We start from the raw sequence: 25,273 nt of genomic DNA on the forward strand, positions 1-25,273 counted from the left end.
TAAGATAAGGGGGTTTTGGGGTGTTGGAGTGGGATCAGAGAAGTCTTCTTGGAAAATATCATCTCTCAGCTAGGACCCTTGAAGTGTTTTTCAGGCAGAAGGAGGATTGTCTTCAAAGATCTAGAAGAAAGAGGGCACAGCGCACTTCATCATGGGTGTGGCCAGAATGTGGAGTAAGGGGTGCAGAACAGGGAGCCAGGTTAGAAACCTACCTGCCTCTGCTCCCTGCTCTGTGGGAATATTTAATATTTAATATTTAAGGAGAAGCACATCTCCACCCTTTTCTGAGGCTCTTTGTCACAATGGTCCTCCATGGCTGCTTCCAGCACCTTCTGCCCCTGGAAGCAGGTTCTGACCAAGGGAAGGACATCCATGGGTTAGAGATGTTGACCTTAGAGTCTATCAGCTGCCTGTCCAGGAGGGTGGCCTGTAGTGGGGTGACTGACATCAAGCCATTCGGGTTATCTCATTTTCTTCTGTGATCAAAGGACCTAAAGGCTCAATAGGCTGGATTGGACTTCATTGGACTAGCGGCTCCAGTTGACAGAATTTGCCACCCCGAGGCCTCCAAGACCTTCCTCTTTTGCTTCCAAGATCCCCCCTTCTGCCCACCTGACCAACTTGGCACAGGAAAGTATTCCTTCTTTTCAATCAGCCCACATCTTTTCTCCTTTATCCTTCACATTTCAAAATAAGGTGTACCTCTTCCGGGAAGTTTGCCTGGATCAGTTCTACCCACCAGGCTAGCATCTCCAGGGGCCTCTATCCCACATATAGAATTGATAGTATTTTAAGGACAGAGCTTTTTTGGTCTTTTCTGAACTTTGGTTTTTCAGAGTTTCAGCTATTTCCTGAGTGGAGGTTGTATTTTCACCTTTGCTGCTGCTTATGCAGTTTTGAGACCCGTACACCAGGTGGTGGTAGTTTCCTCATGCTCTGATTACACATTCTGAATAATTTGCAGAGGAGGAGGACAGAAGGGGAGAACTAGTTTCTGATCGAGTCCCTACTATGTGCCAGGCCCCGTGTCACAGCTGATTTAATCCGAAGAAATATTCTGTATGAGGGAGATATTATTGTTTTCACTTTCCGGTTAAGGAAACTGAATTTTGGGAGAGGTAAAGTAACTTCCCCAAACTCACACCATCCTTCATGGCGAGCCTGGGCTTGGGTCTGAGCTCTCCAGCATTGTTGAAGATGAAACATGCAGATTTTCTCTATTTGGTTACGAACACAATAACGAAATCAACCACCATTTCAAAGTAACTCTTCCAACCACCTGTGGGATGATTTGGTATCGTCCTCACTAATTCTCATATGGTAATAGTCCAGGATATTTGTAGATGGGCAAAAAAACTGGCTTGGAGAATTTTTCTTAGCACTGGCCACTTTTTGCCCCCTCCCCGGTTGCCTACTTAGGTGTTTGGATGATTCACCGGGATCTCTAGGAAGGCCTATAGGTGCTACTGAGACATGGCGAGGTTGGGAGTCAGGATCTAGACTCAGGAAGACTCTAGGGGTCAGAGATAGTGAGAGGCTCGGGGCTAGAATGTGAATGGGGTGGGGGTTCCAAGTCTCATGGGCAAATCTGGGGTTTCAGGATTGGCATTCCAGGCAGAAGAAAGAAATCCGTCTCCAAGGTCAAAGAGGAGATTCTAGGAGGCTGGGCAGAGCAAAGGGGGACACTGAACCTTTGCTCTCAGAGTAGGAAGGGCTTTCTTTCTTTTTTTTTTTTAAGGCTTTGACTTTCACCTTGAGGTCCAGGGGGTTGACTTTCTTTCTTTCTTTCTTTTCTTTCTTTCTTTCTTTCTTTCTTTCTTTCTTTCTTTCTTTCTTTCTTTCTTTTTTTTTTTTTAAGGCTTTGACTTTCACCTTGAGGTCCAGGGGGTTGTGAAAGGTCCTTGTAGCTCTCTGTGGATTGGATCCATTTCAGCTGCCAGTGAGCTCAGACCTTTTGGGGCTGGGTCCAGGGCAGAAAGAAGAGTAGAAGCAAGGCTGTGTGCTTTTTACCTTTCCCAACTGATTGCTCCTTTCCCCTTCCCCTTCACCTACACAGACCAGATAAAAAGCTGCAGTAGCAGCAGGAAAAAAAAGAAAAAAAAAAAAAAAAGAAAAAAAAAGAAAGAAAAAAAAGCTTTTAAGCATCTCATACCAAAAGTGAATGTTTCCCCATGACCGAGTTCTCTGAAATTTCCAAATTATTTTTTGCTAATTTGCCCTGTTGCTTTTACTCTGCGGGAGGACATCCCTGTCCAATGACTGGAGAGCTGAGACACTTGGGTTCTAGACCCAGCTCTCCAGGTAAATGAGAAATATTTCTTGAAGTGTGTCTCCTCTCCTCTCCGGGTTCCAATTCTGACATGTGTGCAGCGTGGGGGTTAGAATCAAGGCCGTTTCTTTCCTGTTCGGTGGTCTGGCTGTTTATTTGGCTGTGCCGTGGCCTCCATCCAACAAATGTGGAAACATGCCACCACCAGGCACTGCCCTTTCCGAGTTGGTTCATGTAATCATCAATAATGTTATATAATTATTCAGTAATGACGATAACTCAATAACCCAAATAATCCAGCTTCTTAGCAGAACTTGCCTCACAGTTAATTTTCTGGGTATCCTGCTCACGTCATCTGGGCCACCCCAGGTTTCCAGGAACCAACTGTGTCGTTTGTCTGGTGAACATCTTCCTCATGTCTTTGGTCCTTTCCAGATTAAGGAGATGCTGTGTGTGTGTGTGTGTGTGTGTGTGTGTATAGGTGTGTATGTATTTGTTAGTTTTTCACAGTTATATTCTCCATCTCACAGCAGAAGTGCCTGTAATTCTCACTTCTTTCTTGTCATTTGGCTGCGAGTTCCAATTCGTTGGCTTTTTTACGGAGATTCCAGAGAGTACTGACGAGGAGCACCTCCCTCCCTGGAGCACCCTGCTGACCATGTATGGGCCTCTGTGCCGGACACCGAGGGAATGGGGTGAGTGAGGCATGGTGCTCAGGACACAGTGGAGGAGATGGGTGAGCAGACAGAGGGTCATGGGATGATCAGTAAGTGCCTTGCGGGGTGTGCAGTGGATACCTGCCCCCAGAGCAGGGATGAGGGCCAGTGCAATGGCTTGGGCTGTGGGGAAGCAAACAGGACATGGGTGGCCTCTGGCTGATGACGTTGGCTCTGGCCTCAGGGGACGCCAGGCACTACTGACTGGGTGGGTGATATGCGGAAAGGCGCATGGGTTTCCTTGGAAGCATGACTAAAGGCCTGGGGCTTACAGTTCAGGTGTGTCTGTCATGCTAGTAGACGGGGCAAAAATAGATCTGATCATGAACCTCTTTTATTTTCTATCAAAATGGGTTCCTGAGCTCATCCTCAGGAGCTTATTAGGACCAGCCTTATTACTGATGTAACAGGATAGCAGTCAGAGAAGGAATAGCTGTCCCACGTGGAATAGCTGGATTTTCAGGTCCCTTTGTTGACGGATCCCTGGCTTGAGGTTCAGAAGGGCTCCCACCCAGGTAGGGCACCTGGCTGTGGGTGGGGGGGTGCTCAGTCAGTTGGGCTTCCGACTCTTGATTTGGCTTGGGTCCTGATCTCAGGGTGGTGAGACAGAGCCTTGCGTGGCTCTGCCCTGGGCCTGGAGACTGCTTGAGATGCTCTCTCTCCCTCTGCCCTCTGCTCCCCTCCCCGCCGCTGTGCATGTGCGCTCTCTCTCTCTCTAAAAAAAAAAAAAAAAAAGAGACAAGACATGATGAGATGAGCACTGGGTTTATATATTGGCAAATTGGATTTAAATAAAATTTAAGGGCAGCCTGGGTGGCTCAGTGGTTTAGTGCCACCTGCAGCCAGGGTGTCATTCTGGAGACCCAGGATCGAGTCTCACGTGGGGCTCCCCGCATGGAGCCTGCTTCTCCCTCTTCCTGTGTCTCTGCCTCTCTCTCTCTGTGTGTCTCTCATTAATTAAGAAATAAAATAAAATAAAATTAAATTAAAAAATCTTACAATAAAGAACTTTACCAATTTTCAACTAAAAAAAAAAAAAAAAAAAAAAAAAAAAGAAGAGAAGAAATAAAAAAGAAAAGGAAAGGGCTCCCAGGCCATGACTTGGGGGTAATGGCTGAGCCATGGTCTTCCTCTTGACCTGACTCTCAGTAAGGCTTCGGGTGTGACCAGCACAGCCCTGCCCCATTCCCGGCCCCCAGCAGGTGCTGCTCAGAGGGCCCAGCCTCGTAAGGCCGAGAAGGGGAGGCTGAGACTTGCCCCCCGACCCTGTAGCTGCAGCGCAGAGGCAGCCAGGGAGCAGAAGAGCACTTCGGGGCACCAGCGATGCCAGGAGTTAGGGGCCAGACAGTGAGTGGGATGAGTTGTCAGGCCCCTGGCTCCCAGGGTCACAGCACTGGGGAGCCACGCAGTTGATGCAACTCCCAGGTATGAGCATCACGCTTAGTCAGTGAGAAGCGCCGAAGTGTGGGGTGGAGCCCGAGGCCCCGCACCTGTAGTTCCCTCCCTTGGAGAAACCACTCTGACCTTCCAGCCTCAGTTTGCCCATCCCTCCCTCAGAGAGTTCTTGTAGAGTCATACAAGATAGTGTGTGTAAAGGGCTGTAGTTGTGGAGATTTTTTTTCTTTTAATAAATTTATTTTTTATTGGTGTTCAATTTGCCAACATATAGTAGTTGTGGAGATTTTGCCATTTTTATTACCAGTATTTACTCAGAAGGGTTTATTACTGATGCATATTATCATTTTTTTTATTGTTTTGTTAGTGCTGTATCTTTGTTAGGTGTGTGTGTGTGTCAATACTGTAAAAAGTCTAGGAACTGATGTGTTATGACTTGAAATACTACTGGGAACAGGATGCCACTAGGATTGTGATACTGGGACAAGGGAGGTTGTGATTATTTTTCCTACGTAAAAATAACTTTTTGTTTATAAAAACAATACACGTGATTCACAGAAAAATTAGGAAACTTCAGAAGAGGCAAAAAAATTCTGTGTGGTTATCTCACTACCACCTTCCATCTTATAACTAGATGCTTTTTCTGTTTCATGACTTGCTTGCTTTGCTTGCTTCTCCTAACACTGTGTGGGGGGCCTTTCCTGCTAACGGTATTTGCTCTGTACACATATGCTATCATTTCACACACGTTTACGTTCATTCCAATTTTAATTCTTATACATAATGCTACAGTGAGCATATTTATGGGTGAATCTTCGTATTTCCTTAGGATACATTTCCTTAGGATAAATCTTTCCGTAGGATAAATTTGTAAAATAATATTAGGGATCAATGGTTTACTTTTTTTATTCTTTCTTTTTTTTCCTCTGTCAATTTTTATTTTCTGTTTTCTAGTACCAACAGGCACTTATGGGTACCACAGTTTTCTAACTTCTTCCAAACACTTGATATGATCCTGAAAAACATTTTTGCCTATAAGATAGGCAGAAAATGGCAAAGGGGGTCTCATTTTGATCTGAATATCTTTCGTTACCAGTGAAATTCTACATTTTTAAAAAAGATTTTATTTATTTATTCATGAGAGAGAGAGACAGAGAGAGAGAGAGAGAGAGGCAGAAGGAGAAGCAGGCTCCATGCAGGGAGCCTGACGTGGGACTGGATCGTGGATCTCCAGGATCATGCCCTGGGCCGAAGTCAGCGCTAAACCACTGAGCCACCCGGGCTGCCCAGAAATTCTACATTTTCATATGTTTCTTGATTGTCGATATTTCTTCTTTAGGCAATTTTGAATTAATAGCCTTTGCACATTTTTTTATTGGGGTGTTTTTTTTCTTTGCATAATTGCTTCCAAGATTTCTATATAGTTTAAGGCATTAATGCTTTGCATGCAAATATTTTTTTTCAATGTTATTTCTCAATTTTGTTTTTTGGTGGTTTTCTTGGGTTCAGAAAACGTGTGGTTTTTTAATTTAATTTTTAATTTTAATTTATTTTTTCAAAGATTTTATTTATTTATTTCAGAGAGAAAGAGAGAGAGTGCGAGTGAGGGATGGAGCAAATGGAAGGAGCAGTGAGGGGGGAGGAGGAGGGGAAAGATCTCAAACAGATTCTAGGCTAAGTGCTGAGCCCACCTGGGGCTCCATCTCACGGCCTTGATCATGACCTGAGCTGGAACCAGGAGTCAGGCAGGTGCCCCATATATTTTAAAAAGATTTTTTTAGAGGGGGAGAGAGAGAATCCTAAGTAGGCTCCATGCCCAGCACAGAATCTGAGGTTGGGCTCAATCTCACAACTCTGAGATCATGATCTGAGCCGAAATCAAGAGTCAGACCCTTAACTGAGTGAGCCACCCAGGTACCCCCAGAAAATATGAATTTCATGTGATCAAGCATTTATTTCCTTTGTGGTTTCTGCCTTACAAAGTTATTCCAAAGGTGACATGATATGAATATATCCCGTAGATCTTTTTATGGATTCTTTTTTATTTTCTATTTTTCTATTTTTTATTTTTTAAAAGATTTTATTTATTTATTCATGAGAGAGAGAGAAAGAGAGAGAGAGAGAGGCAGAGACACAGGCAGAGGGAGAAGCAGGCCCCATGCAGGGAGCCCGACGTGGGACCCGATCTGGGGTCCCCAGGATCATGCCCTGGGCCGAAGGCGGCACTAAACCACTGAGCCACTCGGGCTGCCCCTTTTTATGGACTCAATAATTATTTACCTTGCAATATAGGGGACAGTAATTCACCTGAAATTTATTTTGGTGTGTAGTACCAGGGATCTTTTTATTTTCTTTTCAAATAATTATTAGATTGTTTCATCATTTATTTTCCTCACTGACTTGGAAATATCACCTCTAAGTGATTCTATTTTTAAATCAGAAAAATACTTTCATTGCAGACATGCATTACTGACTTGTTCAGTCTTATGAAAAAACAAATTTTTAGTTGTCGCGGTGTACGGAGGCGGTGAGAAGAGCTCTGGGAAAGGAGGCAGAGGAATGGTGGCAGTTAACAGCCATAGGAATGTAGGACTGAGTGGTTGCCAGCAAGTGAAGATTTAATTTTTTCTTCATTGGTTTTGTTAAGTTCATCACATTGGGATATATCTGTTAAGAGAACACTCTTTTCTTTCTTCTAGCAAACATTTGTTAAGTGACTATTTCTGGACTAGATTCCAAAGGGGGCTCAAACATAAATATGGCCTCTGTCCTTGAGCTGCTCATCATCTGGTCCAGGAGCATATTAGCTGGGAATGCTTTTAGCTCCAGTAAACAAAATACTCAACTAAAAATGGCTTAAACTGGAAGTGTGGTGCTCTGCACATTACCAAGGCTAGTTTCGTAGCTTAATGATGTCAAAACTCTGGGTTGTCATCCCTTTGATGTTCTTGGCCTTCTTCCTCATTGTCACCAAAAAGCTGCAGCTGCTCTAGCATTTTGCCCTCCCCTGTCCATGTTCGCTAGCAGAGAAGATGGGCAACGTGGGGCAAGAGAGCTTCCCCTCATGGCGCCTCCCTCTTAATCAGGAAGGAAAATCTTTCTAGAAACCTCTAATAGACTTCTTTCATCTCCTGGGTCAGAAACCAGAAGCTGGGTCCATTTTTGGGGACCAATGCATCTCTGGCCAATACTGAACATAGTTCTGGTTCTATGACTAAGAAAAGAGGAACAATGACTTTTGAGGAGGTGAGTTCCAGTGTCTGGCACAGACGGATATTCATTTATACAAATATATACATATGTAAATATATATTAAAATACATGCTTATATGTGCATATATTATATACTAAAGTGAAATGAGTGCTAGTAGAAGTCTCCCAACATGTGTCCTGCTTTTTATGACTCTGGTAAACCCAATCCTTCCGCATCTCAGCTTTCTCTTCTGTAAAGTGGAGAACGACTACTCGCTCTGCCCACATCCAAGGGCAATGGGACGATCATCTCAGATGAGTGCTTCACAAACCATAAGGCATCAAATACCTATCGGCCTCCCAAGGCGAACATTGCCCTCATTTGGGATGACCTGTGTGACTCTGTGATCTGTAGTTCGCCATGGGCACTTATAGGACCTGGAGGTGGGGCAAGGGGCAGGGTCTGGACAGGCCTGGGATCGGGGCACGGAGCCAGCACACTGAGAAGCACCTGGAAGCTTATTACATTTCTGTGCACAAATCCTGAGCCAGCCCAGGAGCAGATAAAGTGGAGGCTTTGCTCTCTTACTGTGGTCTGCACTTGGGGGCAGCGCTGTTCGATGCTGGGATTTCTTCCACGCTGATGTGGGAAGGTGGATACCTTGGAAGTGTCCCATGGAGAGAATCTATGGTGGATGCTACAAAGGGAAACCAAGAGCCCTTTCTTTGATGCTTGCCCACCCCCCCACCCCCAGGGGTGGGCTGGTGCGTGGAAAACCCCCAGAGATGGCCTGGGGCAGGTGCTCCTTCTAGAAGCTCAGGAGCAGGCCCCCTCAGGCAGAGAGCTGTCACTCAGCCTCTAAAAACAACTTGGCCAGGAGGAAAAATTGAGTTAGCTGGAATGAGAGGTTGGTCAGGGGAGGATTTGAAGGGGGACCTTGGTGATTAAGTTCAACCGTTTCCTTTTTGCGGGTGTGGGAGAGAAATATTTCTGAGTTTGCCCTGACCTTTTAAACTTTAGCCTGCTTGCTAATCTGGTCGAGGCCCAAGTTCCTCTTCTAACCACAAAAGTCCTTTGCTTTCTCCCTGGAAATGTGGAGCTTTGCCATTACCCACATCTGCCAGTACCTCCCCTCCGTAAACCTTGCTTGAACCTTGGGCCACGTTTAACCAACCCGCTTCCATTTATTGAGGCAGCTTGCTGAACCGACGGCTCTGGGCGCAGTTAATAATCTTGTCATTTTTACCTTGTGGTCTTTTATATCTACCTCACCCATCCAGTTAAATTAAATTACCATCAGTTTCTTCCCTGCCAGGGGGAAGATTAATGGGTCCTCAGCTGTCCCCGTAGAACACATGCAATCGTCACGTCCTGAAGAGAAATGCAGTGGCTCATAAATTATGGGCTGTCATCGTAGAGGATGGTGGGTAGCCCCAGAGTCCTCGGTCCATGTGGGTTTGAGCTGAGCTTGTGCAAGGTCAAGGATGGGCACCTTGTTGCAGCCTCTGCCAGTGGTCATGTTTCCCAGAGGTGCCTGGGAGGTTGGGATATTGGGAGTGTGGGAAGTGCACGGCCACAGGGTGGTGTCTGCTCTGGAGGCCTTGGAAGTGTTGGGGCAGGTGGGTCTTTTCCCAGAACAGATGGCCTTCTAGCTGGTTTCGAGGGGCACACATTCATTGCTACCAGTGTCACCCCCACTGACAGTTTCAGCTGTCCCCAGGACTTGTCTTCTGATTCTTTGGTAGGCTTGTGTCCTCTGCCCGTCGAAGGAGGCTTTCTAGGGCACATCACTTGGTTGTATCCTGAGCCCTCCCTTGGCACCTATGGGGCTCCTGGGGAGCTTTCCAGAAAATCAGCCATACCACAAACTTGAACTGGACTTGCAAAATGTGTGGTGGTATCAAGGCAAATGTCCCCCCGACACTCGGGTGCTCCCACCCTCTCTTGCTGGCCACTTGTCGAGAAAGCTTGCAAAGTCATCAGTGGAAATAAACCCAATTTTATTTTAACAGAATGGATTCACATTGCAGTGGTTCATTCTTCTATTGATGGATTGAGTTCTAAAAAGACATAAAACGTTTTAAAATAGAAATCTTACTGATACCAAATGTCCTTTCTAAGGTTCCTTAGAAGTAAAACCAAGAGTACACTTGGTAAAGCAATTTTCTTGATCCAGTCTGTGCTGTTAGACACTTTTCTCCGTTTCCTCTCTGGATCGTTAGATCTCAGGGGAACACTGACCTTGCTAATGACGTTCACTCTGTTCTAGAAACTGTTTCCCCTGCTGGTCGGGTCCCTCTGAAGGGGGAAACTAGTTCCTGCTGGGAAGCAGGCCTCACAAACCTGAAGAACCCGTAGCTATTGGTTGGTCCTTTGCTCATCGATGAATAAAGAGCATTTTATGATACTAGAGAACCTTAATCAGAATGCACATGTGTTCTGAAGAGCTGTGTGACCTCGAGGAAGTCATTCATTTCTTTACACCTGCACTTTCTTCACATGTAGAATGAAGATACAGATAACCTGCTGCATGGCTTCATAGTTTGATTAAAAAGAAGTTACGAAAACCCACCTAGTCACAGCATTCAGTACTAGGGACATAAATGGGATTTTCACGAGTTGTCTTCAGTTCAGGGGTGGGGGTGGCGTTGGTAGAGCATATTACAGTGTACCGGGTACTTCGTAGGCATTGTCTTTTGTTTTATTTTATTTTATTTTATTTTATTTTATTTTTTATTTTTTTGGCATTGTCTATTTTATTATTAGTTCCTAAATGATGTATTTGTCATAGGATATAATTATTTAACCCCCTTTCCAGATGGTAGTAATAGCTGACATTTATTGTTTTCTATATGCCAGGCATTTTTGTAAGCAATCTGCATGTTTCCACCTACTTCATCTTCATGGCAAACGTATGAGGTGTAGACACTATTATTTCCATTTCACAAGTAATGACATCAAGGTGCAGAGAAGTTTAAGGATCTTGTGCAAGCTTATATACTGAGTGTTAGAGCTGCTTGAATCCAATGGCAGTGGTTTGGCTCCAGAGTTGTCACTTATAAGATGCTAAATTATACAGTCAGGGGGTCCCAGCCAGTGAAGAACTCAGGTCCTGTCTGGAATCCCAAGGCTTTTCTTTACCCAGGCTATCTCCTCTTTCCCACACACCCAGGGCATTTATAACTCGTTTTAAAAATCGTTATGGAAACTATAGGTACGTGTGGTACATAAACACACACTTATCTCCATATATTTAGACAATGTCCTTCAAATACGTTTGTACCAAGAATCCAGCAGACGCTTCCCATTCAGATTAGAAGGAGAAAAAAAGTGATAAAGAACCTCAAACTGGAGACCTTGCCATCTTGACAGACACCATTTATGCTGAAATGTGCACTGTTTTCAGCAAGAAGTATGATCCCAGTTTTCAAAGGTCAAATAAATCACCTTTAAAGTCGTGAAAAGGTAAACAGAATGATGCCTGGGCAGCTTTCCTGAGTTTATGAGGTCTTCTGGCAACAGGGATATACAAAAAGCCCCATCAATCACCCCCTCCCCACTTCCACCCTCCACCTCCCAAGGCATTTATTCCTGGGGGGAATCACTCGACCATACAGGGTAATTTCCCCTGAAACTATTATCAGGAATATTAAATCAAAGGAAAATAGACCCCCCTCCCCCAGAGCAAAGATGCTGCTACAGAAAAATATTTCTCCTCTAGCCAGATTTTTAAAGTGCAGCTGTGATTTGAGGAGGCTGAGATTCGAGGAGCCAGAGGTAGGAGAATTGGGGTGTCAAGGAGGAGGGAAGTAGGGGAGGACGGCTGAGGAAAGTGGGGAGGTACCTGGGGTGAGCCAGCATGACATGGTGTAAACCAAGTCATTGTCACGGAAGCAAAGTAATTGCCCAGTGCACACAGTGCTTGCTTGCCTGCCCGTTGGTTTCCACTGGGCCGGTGTCATCTTATAAGGCCTCCGAAGGGGCCCTCCACACCTGCTTCCAGCACATTCTTAAGTTATACACCTATAGATATAAAGCTCACTGTAAATCCACGAGTGGTCCTAGAAATGACTATTCCGTACAAGAAAATAAATGGCTTTTAAAGACCTTTTCATCAGAGCACTTCGATTCTGTGCCATAATTTCGCAGGCCTGTAATGAGAGCCTGCCTGCTGTAACAAAAACCCCTTAAAGAAGTGATTACAGTCACGCCTTGCGAGCTGCCACAAGGATGGATGGAGCCTTGACCGTCCCGCTATGGGGAAGTTCATGCCAAGAACGCTTCGGGGATTGAGTCTCCTCGCCCATTTTTCCTGTGGGTGCAGTAACTGCCCCAGATGGGCCCTTTCTTCTGGAGAAACCTCCCCGTGTGTAGACATCCTGGGATGTTTTTTGCAATTCTAGGCATCCTGGGGGACGTGTGGGGGAGGAGGCAGGCGCAGGGCGTTAGATCTTTGTACATAAGAACCTGACTCTAGAATTTTCTCTGTTCATTTATTTATTTTTGCGATGGACAGAGGGTAAGGCCAAGAGGGTCAGGACGGAGGGAAGATGAACACTTGATCCCTTCCAACTCTCGCTCCTCTTGAAATCAAAGGGTGCTCTAGTAGATCCATCTCATTTGCATTTGAGTTTTGATCCCCTTCCCTGCCACTGCACCCCCCTCCCCATTTTTTTTTTTTTTTTGGCCTGGGATTTGTCCAAGTCAAGCTGGAGAGACCACCAAGTGTTCTCATCAACCAGAGACCTAATTGTGGTCATTTATTATAGTCACTTATCTGATAGTAGCTTCATTATCTGTGATAGTTTTACAGGGACAAAATCCACCAGGCATCCAGTGGAGTGTATAAACATGTTACCTTGTGACAGGGTGTCTGTTACTTACTGTCAACACTAACTGGTCCGAGCCACATATCTGCGGCTTATATGAAGTAACGATGAGTTTAATAAGCTCCAGTGAAAGCTGCAATGTAAACAGCGCATCAGGCGTGTTTGCCTTGTCAGGCCTCTTAAACAAATAAAGGTGATGGAGAAGTACAAACAGAGCTGGATGGCAGCTGATGAGAGGGCCATCGGGCGGCGGAGGGACATTCCACAGCTGCTTCTCGGCAGACTACGTTATCATTACGGATGATGCATTTTTATTTATCTATTTGTATTATTATTATTATTATTATTTTTCATTTTTAGAGAGAGAGCGGCGGGGAAGGGGCCAAGGGAGAGGGAGAGAGAAGCTTAGGCAGGCTCCTCCCGAGGTGGGGCTCGATCCCACAGCCCTGAGATGGTGAGCTGGGCGGAAATTGAGGGTTGGACACTTAACTGACCCAGCCCCCCAGGTGCCCCACTGACGATGCATTTGAGTACATTAGAAGGGACGCCGCCTGGAAAATCTCTTCAAATGAAGCTCACCCCAAATTCCGATCGGAGCACTTGGGGGGATTTGCCAACCATCTGGGAGCAAAACTGTGCGGAAATGGGTACTGATTTCTCAGGATTACCAGCTTCAGAAAATATCTAGTGAGGGGCACCTGGGTGGCTCAGGGGTTGAGCATCTGCCTTTGGCTCAGGTCATGATCCTGAGGGTCCTGGGATCGAGTCCCTGCCTCTCCCTCTGTGTCTCTTATGAATAAATAAATAAAATCTTAAAAAAGAAAAAAGAAAGAAAATGTCTAGTGAACCACTGGTTTTTGAAAGACCCCACGTTCAGCACCGTACAGCTAGCATTACGCGGACATATCCCTTTTGTTAGAAACATCTCACGTGTGATGGGCAGTAGGCTTCAGTTTGGCCTTCTTGGAATCAAACCATAACCCAAGTTATTAACAGAAGGCAGAGTCTGTGGGCTGCACAGATCGGAGCATCCTGAGTTCTTGTCATACAGCCCCACTCCATAGCTGTGCCCCCCTACAGATCCGTGGCTATTTGCATCACGTTGCAACCTTAGTTTGGAGGAAGCTGGGAGGTCCCCTTGCCCGAGTGGGTGAACCTTTCCTTGCACCCGTGGGGAGGGGGCACTGTGGTCGGAAAGGAAGACGGGCCTCCCTGGCTTCCTCAAAGTCTTCCACAGATTCCTGTCAGTAGGGATTCATTTCATTCTTCTGGGATTAAAGTAGTTTTTTCTCTTTGACTTTAAAATGTAAACAGCTCTGGAAAGTGAGCGCGTTAACCCCTTATTGACAAGAGTGGCTGGTTGATTTATTTTTATTTATTTATTTATTTTTTTAAGAGTGGTTGGTTTAAAAAGGAGTCATTAGAACACCTGGATTTAACTCTCACCTTGACCCCTCCTGGCTGGGCCAGACTTGAGAAAGTGCGTTTCTTTTCTTTAGGGCTCAGTGTCCTCATCTGTAAAATGAAGATGCTGCTGCTTTTTTGGGGAGGATTCGGGGTACTAGAAATTAGTACCAAATAGTGTGCTGCTGTTATTAACTCAATGTGCCATCCTTAGCCCACTTATGCTGACAGAATGACACACCAAAGCGGAGGGATTTGATGGGACAGGAGGAGTTCAGAGGAGAAAACTGGTTTGCAGCAGAGTTTCTCGAAGGGTATTCTGGGGACTGGTACTTCCTTCCTTGTTAGGTGTTATTAAAAAGGGGGTGTGTGGTCAAATGCATTTGGGAAAGTGACATTAGATAAGTTTCTCTAATATAGGACTTCTCAGAACCTTCAATAATACATCTTATAAATATCCAAGAGGGGAATTTTTTTTAAAATTTTATTTTTTTTATCGGTGTTCAATTTGCCAACATAGAGAATAACACCCAGTGCTCATCCCGTCAAGTGCCCACCCCCCCAGTGCCCATCTCCCAGTCACCCCCAACCCCCGCCCACCTCCCCTTCCACTACTCCTAGTTCATTTCCCAGAGTTAGGAGTCTCTCATGTTCTGTCTCCCTTTCTGATATTTCCCACTCATTTTTTCTTCTTAATATGTAAACTTATTTAATTGTGAACTTTCTCTCTTTAATAACTTCTTCAAGATAAATATTTCTTAGAGTTTCCGATTGGGAGATTCCAGCCTAGAGCATCGAGTTTTGTTTGGTGGTCCTCTGTATCCGAGGGTCATGAAGAAGATCTGCATCTAAGGTGGCAAGGTGCAGAGAGGGGGTAGGGATGGTACCTAGTGGATGCCAGAAGTGAGGAGACATGGCTAGGAAGTGGGAGAGAATTGAAAGCAAATACTATCATCTTTAGAGTTACAATTAAGGCATCTTAAGGAGTTGGCTTGAATCTTTGGAAACTGATGAGCAACCTTAGAAGCCACCCACAGGGCTGTGCACCTGCTACAGTAAAGAAATACATCTGGGAAATATTGGGATAGGTAAGTTTTTTTTATTGCAAGACTTCTCACTGATGTGCATCGTCAGTCTCCTGGAAGCACACGTGAGCCCTTTTAGGCATAGTCCAGGGAGAGGCGAATGAGAACAGAGAGAGAAGGAAGCCAGGAGAGGAGGAGGAGATGAGGCAAATGACCTGGCGTGGGCAGGGGGTGCCTCGCCGGCTCTTCAGAGGCTTTGCCTCCATCATGTCCTTGACTCGCTTGTCTGTGAGCGTGGGAGCTTGGCCCCTTTCGGGCTCCAGACCAGGGTGGACGGAGGGTCATTTGGACACGCTCTTCCAGTTCTATGCTTCTACCAGGCACAGCCTCAAGGCCGTCAAGGGATGGGGAGGGGGGAAAGACCTGGTGGTGTAGCCCATGCTCAACTCTCCTAAATCTCAGCATTGTCAGTGCCTAGGATAATGTCCTGTAGTAGCTGCTTAGTAAATATTGGCTGAATTAAGTAGAATGCATGTGGAATCTGAGAGGAAGACAGCACCCTGGCCCTTTCTTCTCCATGCCTTGAAGCACTATCATCTTCAGAGTTATGAAGTTATATATGGAATATACCACGTAGTTTTCCTTAAATGAGAAAAATGGAGTTCTACAAGACAGCCCTAAGAAGATTAGGGATGAGCAGCATGTTGCCTTGTTTTATAACAGAGGCGTTCCAGAAAAGTTTGGTATAACTCAAAGTCCACCGACCATTGTCCTGTGCTATGATTTTAGTTCTTCCTTTCTTCATTTCTAACAACTTTCCAATGGGCAGGAATCCCCAACCCGGGTCCCTGTGTCTTGTAGCCTGCAGTGTGTGCTGAGGGTACGTCTAGGGTACACGGAGGGGCCTTCGGAAAGTGCAAGCTCTTTCAGCTGTGCTATGGACTGAGTCGTGTCCTCCGAAATTTCACATATTGAAGCCCTCACCCCCTAAATGACTATATTTAGAGACAATTCAGGTTAAATAAGGTCATAAGGGGAGGATCCTGAGCTGGTAGGATTAGTGTCCTCTTCTCTTTCCCGGCTGGCTGTGCAAGGACATGGTGTGAAGATAGACATCTACAAGCCAGGAAGAGAGTCCACATTAGGAACCAAATTATCTGGTGTCTTGGTCTTGGACTTGCAGCCTCCTTGTGCTGTTTAAGCCCCCACCCCAGCCCTCAGTCTGTGGTATTTTGTTTGGGCAGCCTCAGTGGACCAACGCAAGCAGCAAAGCTGCACTTGTTTCTGAAGTTTGGCACAAATTTGGCATTATCACTTCCTTTTTTTATAAATTTATTTTTTATTGGTGTTCAATTTGCCAACATAGAGAATAACACCCAGTGCTCATCCCATCAAGTGCCCCCCTCAGTGCCCGTCACCCATTCACCCCCACCCTCCACCCACCTCCCCTTCCACCACCCCTAGTTCGTTTCCCAGAGTTAGGAGTCTCTCATGTTCTGTCTCCCTTTCTGATATTTCCCACTCATTTTTTCTCCTTTCCCCTTTATTCCCTTTCACTATTTTTTATATTCCCCAAATGAATGAGACCATATGTCATTATCATTTCCAAAGGACCTTTGTCCTGTCAATGCTGCTCTTGAATGACAATGGGCAGAACTGGGCTCTTCTTTGCTTGGCCTTTCCTCGGATTCTTTCTTCCACTTTTCTTATTTAAGGAGACACAACTGCCCAGACATATGCTCCAAAGGGCTGTCAAATGGGAGCCTTGTCTGTCCATCTGTCTCCTCTCCCTCTCTGCTCTGCTTCTCCACGACTTTCCATGACAGTCAACCACCATTTACTAAGCGCCTAGCAGAGGAGGTGCCGGGGACACACTGATGCTTTGATGTATGGGTAACATGTCGTGTTTTCAGACCGGCAATGACAAAACACGTGCCGAAGCTCTTCCCCAGCAAATGGCAAACTACCCATACTTCCTAGCAGGAAGCCCAGGCCCATGCCGTGGTTTCAGAGTCAGGAAGGACACCTGTGATGGGAGAGCTCACAAAAGCAGATGGTTGTTTGAATTGCTAGGAAACTGGGTTGATTATTTATTTGGAAAAAAAATACAGCATATATTTATCTAGGTAGAAATCTGCCCCTATTTTTTTTTAATTGGCTAAATCATGGCAGTGAGTATGTACCATGCTTGGCCACTTGAATAAATAATTGAGTGGGACATTCTCTTGTGATTCCTTGTCTCTTCTCAGGTCCTCTGTTCACCTCGTGCTCAGTCTGGGGATAGTCTGGGTGACAGCCGAAGAGCTCAACCATGAAAGAAATGTCAAAATTCCCATAGATTATTTTTTTTTTTATGGGGATGGGCAAAAAGAAATCAAAGATGGCACTAAGTACCTTCTGTTTCCTCATAAGTGTCAGGTCAGGGTCCAAATGACTTATTTATAACAGCACAAACTGCTGACCCGTCTCCAGAGAATCAGAGTTTTCACTGGAATGCTCAGGAGCAGGGCTGAGGGCAGGGGCAGGAGAGGGGAATACTTGATGTTCCTGGCAGCTGAGCCACCACACCAATTTAGAATTTGGAAGCCTTGGAGCAATTAGCAGATCACCGTGCCATCTGTAGGCACTAATTGACTGGCCTGGCCACCTGCTGCAGAGGGTCGGTTTCATTTGACAAGTAGCAAATGAGGTTAGAAGGCCGGAGAGCAGTGAGGACTGTCACTAGCCTTCCCTACGCCGAGGGTCTGCACCAGGCCAGCCACCGTGCACTGTTTTTGTCTGGGCTTCTTACCGCGATTAGCACTGTTAGAGCATGATGTGGCAATATGGGTTATTATCTTGCCCATTTTCAGATGAGGAACCAGGCTCGGAAGGTGACTCACCCAAGGCTATGTGGCTGCTAACGACCAAAGCTGAGATGAGTGCATCAGTCTGCACTTTTCTCCTCCGCCAGCTTGTCACTGCGAAGATAAAGAGCCTGTGCTCTGATGGGGCACAAAATGAACCTAAGTCCTGTTTTTCTTATTTTCTGAAGTTTGGCAGCCCTGATGGAAACAAGACACACTTTTATAAGTGCAAGGATATTTGCTGACATAGACACAACTGCCACGTTGCAGAGTATAAGGACACAGGTCCTGGGAGAAGGGATAGAGGGCATAGGATCCATAAGAACCCCCATGAGCTTGGGATACATAGAATCTTTGGGTCTTGGGGGCTCAAGGCCATTAGATCACACCCAAAATACTTAAATGACATAGAGGCGGGAACCTCGTCTTCCTCACTGCTATAAAATGGAGCCAGATACATAGCAAATGGTTAAAAACTAATTAAAAAAATGAATGAGTCTATGAATATATATATGATCTCCTGGCTGCTTTTCCAGTTTCCTCTATAGCATTTCATTTGCGTGACTGGCATTTACTGCCATGCACTGACCTAGTGCTCTCAGCCTTTCCATGGTTGTGGTGCATTTTGAAATACTAGAATATTTGGCTGTGCACTTGAAGGGATTAAATGTTTTAAAGCCACACTCAACGAGTTAATAATAGTTACTACACAAGTACTATTATAGCACAAGCACAATAAGAACTTACACTGTTTGAATAAACAGCCACGGTTTCTGGGCGATTCACTTATTCACTAGGCAGGCATTCTTGGTTGCACACTTTCTTGGTGAAGTTCATCTTCCATTTTAGAGGCCAAAGAAGTCAGACACTTACTTTCCCAGACTCTTTCGTAGCGAGGCTATGGCCATGGGATTCAGTGTTGGCAATGGCACCTGAGGCAATGTGACCCTAAGAAAAGAGACTCGTTGGAAATTCTTTGCTGAACATGTCTACCTGTGATGGCTGGAACGGTGGTCGCCACTTTGCATCCCAGAGGATAGATGCTTAAAGACTAAGTTGATGGGCTTAGGTTTGAAGACTGGAAAGATGGATGAGTGTGGGATTGTGTGATGTAATTGAGCTGCTGGACCAACCTTTGAACCACTTTCCTTGACAATTTTTGTTCTGCAATATAATAAATGTCCTTGTATCTTACCCATAATGCCTGACTAAAGGTTGGGCACTATGTTATTAGCAGATCAAAGTATCCTCAAGTACTCTTGCTGTTCAAATAGAATTACCTGTGGCCCAACAGCACTTTCTTATCCACTTACCAAATACATTTCTTATGTTTACTAGTAAGATGTGATTTTTCTTTGGTCTAAGTGTGGCATTGTTCCCTGGTCTACACAATATTATCTCTCCACTCGGCTCAATGATTTAACTGAGGAACATAACTATATTATAGTCACTGTAGCAAATGTTCCCTTTCAACATTGTTCACAATTTGGCAGTAGAGTTGTGAAGCGCTTTGGGTATATCAGTGTGTCATGGCCGATGGGTTGGGAAACTCCGCTGTATTGAAATGCTCTGCCTCAGTGTCTTCTCTTCCATAGATTGTATTTTCTTAGAGGGGTCGAGAACAATGCCCTGGTCGTTACATCTCCAGGGCTTAGCCACTGTGTCTTGTATTAAGGATTAATATACATTGAGTGCTTATTTTGTGTTGGGCATGGTTTTAACTATTTTGGATATGTTAACTCATTTCACTTAAAAATATCAAAGGAAAAAAAAAATATCAAAGGAGCTGGTGACTCAGGATGTGGATCAAGTAGGCTCAGACGTTTTTCTTGAACCCATGATACTCCACTTTTCTCTAACAAAAGCTTCCAAATAAACGTAGGCTGAATTGAACAGAACTGAAATGGCTCCTTGACATCATCCTCTCCATGTAACAGGCACGCAGTAAATATTTGTTGTGTGTGGTCCAGCCTCTGCTCAATTACTCAGGGTAAACTGGGGAAGAGTCTCTGGAGAGACTGTGTTTGAGCAGGGCTCTGGAGGAGACAGCTGCTCGTGGGCACACTAGAGCCATTTCCTTTGGGGTCACCTGCTCAGGTTCAGCCCAGGCCCTGACTCAGCGGACGATGATATCTTTGTAGCAGACCAAGGGGAATAAGTGGTGACTTTAGCCTAATGCCTAGAAAAGAATCTCCTTGGCAAATCTAAATTCTCTACTGGCAGCTTGAGCGGAAGGCAGGGAGATTTGGATGGTTCTCTCTGTTGCTTAGTGTCGGGATTTCCCTGAAGTCAACTAAAGTCTGCTCTCGCCTTTTTGCCCACACTTGAAGGCTCCGAGAGAGCTGTGGGTAAGGGAAGGGAATGAGAGAGGTGCTCTCCTAGTGTGTCCTACTCATAGCGTCAGGGTGGTGGTGGCAGGGGTTGTGTGTTCAGGGTCCAGCAACATGAGGGTGCAGTTAGGGATGGGGAAGCCGTTAGCTCATCGTACTATATTTTGTGACATCTATCAAATGCTATATCAATTACATAGAGAGGGACTCCTGGGTGGCTCAATGGTTGAGCATCTGCCATCGACTCAGGGCATGATCCTGGGGTCCTGGGATCGAGTCCCGCATCAACCCCCTCTTGAGGATTCTGCTTCTCCCTCTGCCTGAGTCTCTGCCTCTCTCTCTGTGTCTCTCATGAATAAATAAAATCCTAAAAAAATGTTTGAAAAGATTACATATAGAGCTATAGACCTTATAGATAAAATTTGTATCTGCAATACATATATATTTATAATCTACAATCTGTATCTACAATCTATAATATGATCTATAGCTATGTGTAGATAATGTAGATCATATACTATATGTTGTTACGTATTTGTGTAGTTGAAGAGGTTTTGTTAGAAATGAGGTGGAGTCCCACGATGGTAAATGAAAATGCACGGCTGCCGTAATAATGAGATTCGTCACTGCCTCCTCATCTTGCCCATGCCTGAGAAGTAGAAGTTGTTTTGCAATATCTCTTTTTTGCCCTTGGAGGGTGGGGGAGTACCAGCTGTCACATGGGACAAGCCAACAGGATGCCTCTTCTGTGGCTTGAACGTGGGCACGAGTGAGCCCCCAGGGGTCTTCTCACTCACTCCCCATTTATCATGACCTCTTCAGTCCTAAGCAGCTGTGATAGGCTTTCCATCTTATACATTGCTGGAATGATTTAGCACCTCTGAAATATGTGACAGTGGATTTAGCCATAGGCAATAACCATCCGAGCTAGTAAGTGATTGCACTCAGAGCACTCGCGTGGATGGAGCTGTTTTCCCAGGACCCACGAGGCATTTCTATTTCCAACCCTCAGCCCAGTCCACCTGCCCTTGGGGACTATGTGGGCACAGGTGACTCCAGGTGGTGACCAGCAGCCGTCCTCCCGGCCTTCCCCGCGCGGCTATTGTTCCCCCACCATGTGACCACAGCCTCTTGCTGTCTGGAGCTGATAACAGGACCATAAATCTCCCTTCTGGCTGCAGCTTGACACCTGAAACCTCAGCCCAGGCCTGATGTGAGAAAACAAGATAAGACATCAGGACAGGGTATTTGCAAGTTATCCAAGGAGGCAGGTTACAGGCAGAGATAGCATTCCTCGGGGCGCTGTCTGCCCTGCCATGTAAATCTCCGTGAGTGAGACGAATGGTGTTACCTGTTGATAGCATCTACCTGCTGGCCCTACATCAGTTTTCAAAACTTGTCAGCAGTTCTGTGGGTGCTAGTCCCTGCAGTAATATACCATTATATTACTTTGGCAGAATCAGAGAACAGGCTTGGGGTTGCTCCGGCCCTGCAGAGAGCTGGGGACTGATGGCTTACCACTACCTACAGGATGCGGTCCCCAAGTGTTGATCTAGCTTTCAAGGGGCCCTTCAGTCTGGCCGATTCCTACCTCATCCAGAGAAGAGCTTCTAGCAGTAGGCCTCCTTCCTCATGGTGTTTGCTGCCTCTGCTGGCTGAGCTGTTCAGGTAGAGGCTAATCGACTACTTTTCAGGGTACCATTGAGAATTCACGTATAAAAAGGGGATGTCACAGGGTGTTGGGCACTGAGGGGGGCACTGGACGGGATGAGCACTGGGTGTTATACTATATGTTGGCAAATCAAACTCCAATAAAAAGATATACAAAAGAATAAAATAAAAAAGGGATGTTTAACTGGCCAACTGGTAAGAAGCTCTTTCCTTATGAGCTTCTATGACTTAATCTTACGGCGTGTGACACTTGAGACCTTCCTAAACCCTTCTCAACGGGGATCCAGTAAGAGAGTTAAGCTGTATGTCAAAGGCATCCATTGTACATAATGATTCAACTTCTTTCCTCTGCAATTGAAATAGAACCGATTATGTACTATCTTTGGGAGCGAGAAAATAGTCACCCCAACACTTTCCGGATTCTGTGGCTCATAGGGGAAACCCTGATTGAGAATGTCATAGTCTTTAAGGGAAGAGGCACAGCCTTACCTAAGAAAAGGGATTATTACCGAGGATAGAACTGCTTGTAAAGTGTATGGGGTGGGTGGACAGAGTAAAACTATTTTGGGGCTGTACATTATCTCATTCTCTGGAACACAAACAACGCAGGCATCGTTGTATGGCATGGTTTGGTGATCTTGGTCAATGTTGAAGTATGGCCAATAGAACCCTTGGCCTCCCTGTGGGCTTGGTAACATGACGTCTGTCAGATAGGGATGGAACCAACAAAGATCTACTAACCTTCAGGTCATGTCATCTTCTCATGTTAATGCTTAATACTTACCCCTCTCACTGCTTGTCTAGCCATCATGACAAATGGTATGATGAGCTTCAGAGAGGGAAGCCCATGGCGTGCCTCCCAGCAGGACTGCACCTTGAAGTAATTTTGATGTCTTCATCTCAATTAGGTTAAACCCACAAAAAATAGTGTCAAAGGGAAGCGCACCCAGAATGCACTGGGAGATCATGATAAACACTCCTGATGCTTTGCAGCTGGGCCCATCATCTGCGCATTTCACAATAAAATTTTATGATGCGTCCAGACACCCAGCTGCTTGTGTTCATGGGGACAGCATTTCCTCTGCTGCACCATTCAGATCGGCCCCACCTGGGACTCGTTTCCCTTTTCCACCAACCTCTTTCAAATGACAATGAAACTTCATTATCACACAGCTCCTGGGACAGAATTTAAGGAATGCCGTATCCAGAAAAATGTTCTGTAGGGGCAGCTTCATTTTATTGGACGTGGAGAAACTATTCCATGGTCCCCAATAAGCCATAGGGGCTGTTAGAACTTCAGAATTGTTAGAAGGGCCCACTATGAACACCCTAACCCTCTTCCAGCATGTAGAGTCCCCGAATTCCCACGCCCTCTATGGCATAGTGGTTGAGAGAGTGGGCTTTGAAGTGAAGCACACCTGCCTCCATACCTCAGCTCACTGCTTACTATGAACTTGGTTTCCTCACTCGTAGAGTAGGAATAACTACACCTAACTGAGAGGCTGCATGTAAAGCACCTAGGGCTGTGCTGGGCGCACACTCATGCCTGGTAGTAGACTGTGCCTGTTGTCATTACAGATTGGATGATTACACGGCATTCTAGGTATTAAACACGAATGGGGATCTAGTTCAACTCTCTACCTAACACACAACATCCCTTCCCAGTTGAAGGATTCTCAACCCGAAGGATTTACATTTTTGCAGTGGGAGAATTCTCAGCGCATTCATTCAACCATGCCATCCTGCCCAATTAAGGGACGATCCTACCCTCGATCATTGCATCCATTCTAAGAGCTGCTATTTCCTGGTAGTTCCATTTAATAGCTTCCCCTGTAGAGGTGGAGAGACATAGCTCCTCCCCACCCATTTTTGTGTTTAATTGTTAATTTTTCAAGGAGTGCATGAATATTTTCTCTTCGTAAAAGAGGTCCTTTGCTCTTCTCTTTCCCTCTGCTCTCAACCCCAAGGGAAGCACGGCCAGTGGATTGATATGTACCTTACCCCACATTTCCCAGTCGACTTACATACCTACTGTTGTGTTCATAGGAAATATCTAGGTTATGAGTGTGTTTGAGTGTGTGCTTTCAGCAAGGGATTCCTAGCGTGTTATTTGCATTTTTAAAATTTAATATGTCTTAGAGACCTACTCCTGTTAGTACAAAGAGGTTACCTGAACTTCATTTGCTGCATGCAACCAATGTTAGTTAGTATGGGTCTATGGGTTTATTTCGCCCTTCCCCTGTTGGTGGGCATTTTGTTCATTTCCAGTTTTTCAGTATTATAAAAAACACTGCAGTTGACATCCTTGTGCATGCTCTATTACTTTTATTATTATTTTATTCACACATGTGTTTTCCAAGCAAGAAGTAGAATATTGAATTACAGGATAAGATGATTTAAAATTCTAGCGGATGCTGCCCAATTATTTTCCAGAGTTGCTTTGCCAATTTTACTCCCATTTCTGTTTTCCATATTTAAAGGGAATATAGTTTGCAAAAGAAGTTTTGAGTCAGGCCATGCTGAAGTTACAGCCTAGGCAGACTCAATCATAGGCCACGCCCCTTGGCGTCAACCTTCCATCTTCGGACTTAGGGTCAGTGGATTGGCTGACAGTCAAAGGGATTATTGGCTGACTGTGACAGGAATGAAGGCCCAAGAAAGAAAATCCTTCCTCAGCTCCAGACTGTCTGAACCCACAGTATCTTCAAGTTTTATAATTGGGTTTTAGTGACATGGTGGATAAAGAGGGTGGATAAAGAGGGTTTTAGTGACATGGCGGATAAAGAGGGCACATGGCTAGAAAACCATGGGATGCTCTACTGCTGCCTTGGAAGTCTGGGAGGTTGTGAAGGTGTCGTGTGAAGGCAGTCATGGTGACTTTCATTAATCTCTGGCTAAACAAACGCGGGACCAGAAATCAAATGTCAGAGTCAGAGAAACCTTGTCAGGTTTGTCTAGGATGAGAAACTAGTTAGCTTGAACCTACTTCTTGGATCAAGAATTCTTTTATCAAATGTACAAACTTATTCTTACCTCCCTTTGCCTGGTTCTTCTGGCACCAACTCAGGGAGTGTAAACTTTTCGATATTCTTGAAGCTATCCTTCTCCTCGTTTCCACTCATGAAGTACATAGCAAGCATCTGTTGTGTTCTAGGTGCTGTGATCAGTGCTAGTAGCTCAGTGGTGAGAGACCTACAGTCCAGCTCTCACAGAGCTTGTAGTCTTTCGGGGAAGAGGAGGGTGCCGGCGTCAGGATGACGCAGCGCCATGTTACAGCTACTATGGATGAGAGAGGTGCTTCTCCAAGGATGTGGGAGGTCACTCTGTCTTGTCTCCAAGAGCTGGGATAACTTGAGTATTTCTATCCAGTGTTTCTGAAAATGCAATGGATCTGAAGTCTTGTCAGTCTCTGACCCAGCAGGGCATTGAGTCTTGGAGAGGAGGGTGGCAGCATCAGGAGGAGATCCAATCCCCCTGCCAGCAAACACAGTCAGTGACACCCTTGCACTTAGAGTCTGGACAGAAGATACTACACAGGGGGTTTGGGAGCTGTCATGGCACTTAAGCCCTGAGAAGACCCAAAGGGCATTTCCGG

General features: G+C 45.4%; 1 pseudogene; it reads left to right on the plus strand.

The window, feature by feature from the left end:
- The first annotated feature begins 302 nt into the window (after positions 1–302).
- The window catches only part of LOC125754538 (ATPase PAAT-like), a 31,593-nt pseudogene continuing 6,622 nt past the window's right edge, over positions 303–25,273 (plus strand).

The sequence above is a fragment of the Canis lupus genome, chromosome 38 (genome assembly GCF_003254725.2).
Source record: "Canis lupus dingo isolate Sandy chromosome 38, ASM325472v2, whole genome shotgun sequence".
Taxonomy (NCBI): Eukaryota; Metazoa; Chordata; class Mammalia; order Carnivora; family Canidae; genus Canis; species Canis lupus.